The following is a 2,363-nucleotide window of genomic DNA, read 5'->3' on the forward strand; positions in this document are numbered from 1 at the left end:
AGGTGACTGCAGCACTCTTTATTGACATTTTCCAGGCAGGTGGGGGGGACTTCAGGAGATAATTCCCGTTTGCTAGTGTTATGGATCTGCATTCCTACAAGATCACTAATTGGCTTTATTGTAATGGTTGGGGTGATATTCCACCTTTGCAGGGTACTGTAATAACAGTAAAACTCACGGCAGAGAAATTGAATACTGACCAGTACAACGACACAAGGGAGGGCTCGTAAACTGGGCCATGGCTCAGTTTCTTCCCAGTCTAGGCCTTGCCTTAGAATGGGAGGCAGCCTCTTTACCAGCTTGTGTTGTCTGCATGGCCCCGTCAACAGTGGTCTGGGTTTGGAAGTGGGATCTGTTGTAGAGTTAGGGGTGGACCTTGCTGACAGAGATAGAGGGTCGTTGGGGCTGGGGGATCTGAAGCTGGAGCTGGGGTTGGGGACTATGCCTCAGTGCCCCTTATGCCATGGATGTGGAGATGGAAGTCTGTTTTCTGGTTTTAAAGATTTTTGCCCTGACTTGAGCTGCTGATAGGTTCATGCACCTACTAATTTGAACAGAATCCTAAACTGTTCCTTGGCTTTAAGTTTTAAGCAAATTTCCTTAGCATATCTTTGATTTATTAAGCTAAAACTGCTTTTCTTGAAATTAAAAATATTTTTAAAATTTCTATTTACAAAATGTAAAATAAAATATGAATATTTCTATTTTATACCCAATACCATGACATTGTTTTGGTTGTAGTAACTACACTCTTCTCCATGGTTTGTGAAAATGCCTGTTAGTCCATTACTGGGCTCAGACCAGGAGTCCATGGGTTTTGAGGACCTCTGTGTATTTGCCAATTTTCTTCTCCACATTCTTTTTGGCCTGTTTCTGTAGCCTCATGAGCTGTTTCTTCTTCCGGTAGTGCATCTTGGTTTTCTCCTTCCTCTTCTCCTCCAGGGTGGCCGTCACTGCCTGGTACTTCCAGCCCACCTCCTGAGCCAGACGCCCCAGGTAGGCAAACCTCCTTGTAGGCTTCAGCCACACAACCTTGAGAGCAGCAGGCACCACCATCTGCTTTTTCTTATCATAGGGTGGCGGGATCCAATCGAACACCTTGAGGTGGTCCAGAACAGCCTGGCCATGCTTGGTCTTGTGGGACAGCATCCCTCGTACAGTCTGCCAGAAGATGCGGCTGGGAGCCCGGAAGTGGTAGGGGCCACGGATGGGTTGGTGTTCATCCACTTAGGGAGGAAGGCCAGGTACTTTAACTTGTTTCTGTGAAAATTGCCAGAAATGTTGATGCCTTCATAGCGCACAACCACCACCTTGCGGCCCAGCAGCACCTGCTTGGCCATGATGGCTGCCAGGCGGCCCAGGAGATGGCCTCGGCCATCGAGCACCAGGACCCCTCTGCCATCTTCGGCAGCCACCTGGGCTGTCTTCTGGTTTTAAAGATTTTTGTCCTGACTTGAGCTGCTGATAGGTTCATGCACCTACTAATTTGAACAGAATCCTAAACTGTTCCTTGGCTTTAAGTTTTAAGCAAATTTCCTTAGCATATCTTTGATTTATTAAGCTAAAACTGCTTTTCTTGAAATTAAAAATATTTTTAAAATATTTATTTACAAAATGTAAAATAAAATACGAATATTCATATTTGATGCCCAATACCATTGTTTTGGTTGTAGTAACTACACTCCTTTCCATGGTTTGTGAAAATGCCTGTTAGTTCATATTCTCAACAGACAGTACTTTATAAATATTTATGGTATATGACATTTGGTTAAGGCTATTTAATTTGATTTTTATATCGTTTTATTTATATCTAATCATTGTATGTTTTTATAACATACAATTTGTGTTCTAAAGTAGACCCTTTTAGGGATAAGGTATTTTGAGTATCTCTCACATGTTTAAATGTGGTTTTTAATTTTTCTGAATTGACTAATCATGTCTTCTATTTTATCCAATTGCTGATCTTTTCCATTCTGTATAATGAGTTACTATACGGTAAAGCAATGGTTCCTTTTACCTTAGTGTATGGATTTATTATTTTGTTCTGCCTTGGGATTAATTTACTTCACTTTTATACCATTCAGAGCATTTTCCAAATTAATCAAGTCATCTAATGCACATTTAATGTATAAATATGACTTTATGTATCATATACAAATTGTACAATAAAGTAGTTGCTATAGTGTATCAGATTTATATCATCTCACATAACTTTTATTTTTTCGATTTAAGACCAATTAAGAACTTAAATATTTTAATTTATTGGGAACCTGCAGTTAGTGTAATGGCTATGTCGCTGGACTCCCATGTAGTCGACTGTGGTTTGCGTCCCAGACCCGGTGACTTAAAACTCACGCCAGGCG

The 2,363-nt window shown here is 40.9% G+C and overlaps 1 pseudogene; it reads right to left on the reverse strand.

The window, feature by feature from the left end:
- Window positions 1-795: 795 nt before the first annotated feature.
- LOC102484405 (60S ribosomal protein L13a pseudogene) overlaps window positions 796-2,363 on the reverse strand; it is a 3,240-nt pseudogene continuing 1,672 nt past the window's right edge.

This window comes from Tupaia chinensis, unplaced genomic scaffold, assembly GCF_000334495.1.
Source record: "Tupaia chinensis unplaced genomic scaffold, TupChi_1.0 Scaffold000701_1, whole genome shotgun sequence".
NCBI lineage: Eukaryota > Metazoa > Chordata > Mammalia > Scandentia > Tupaiidae > Tupaia > Tupaia belangeri.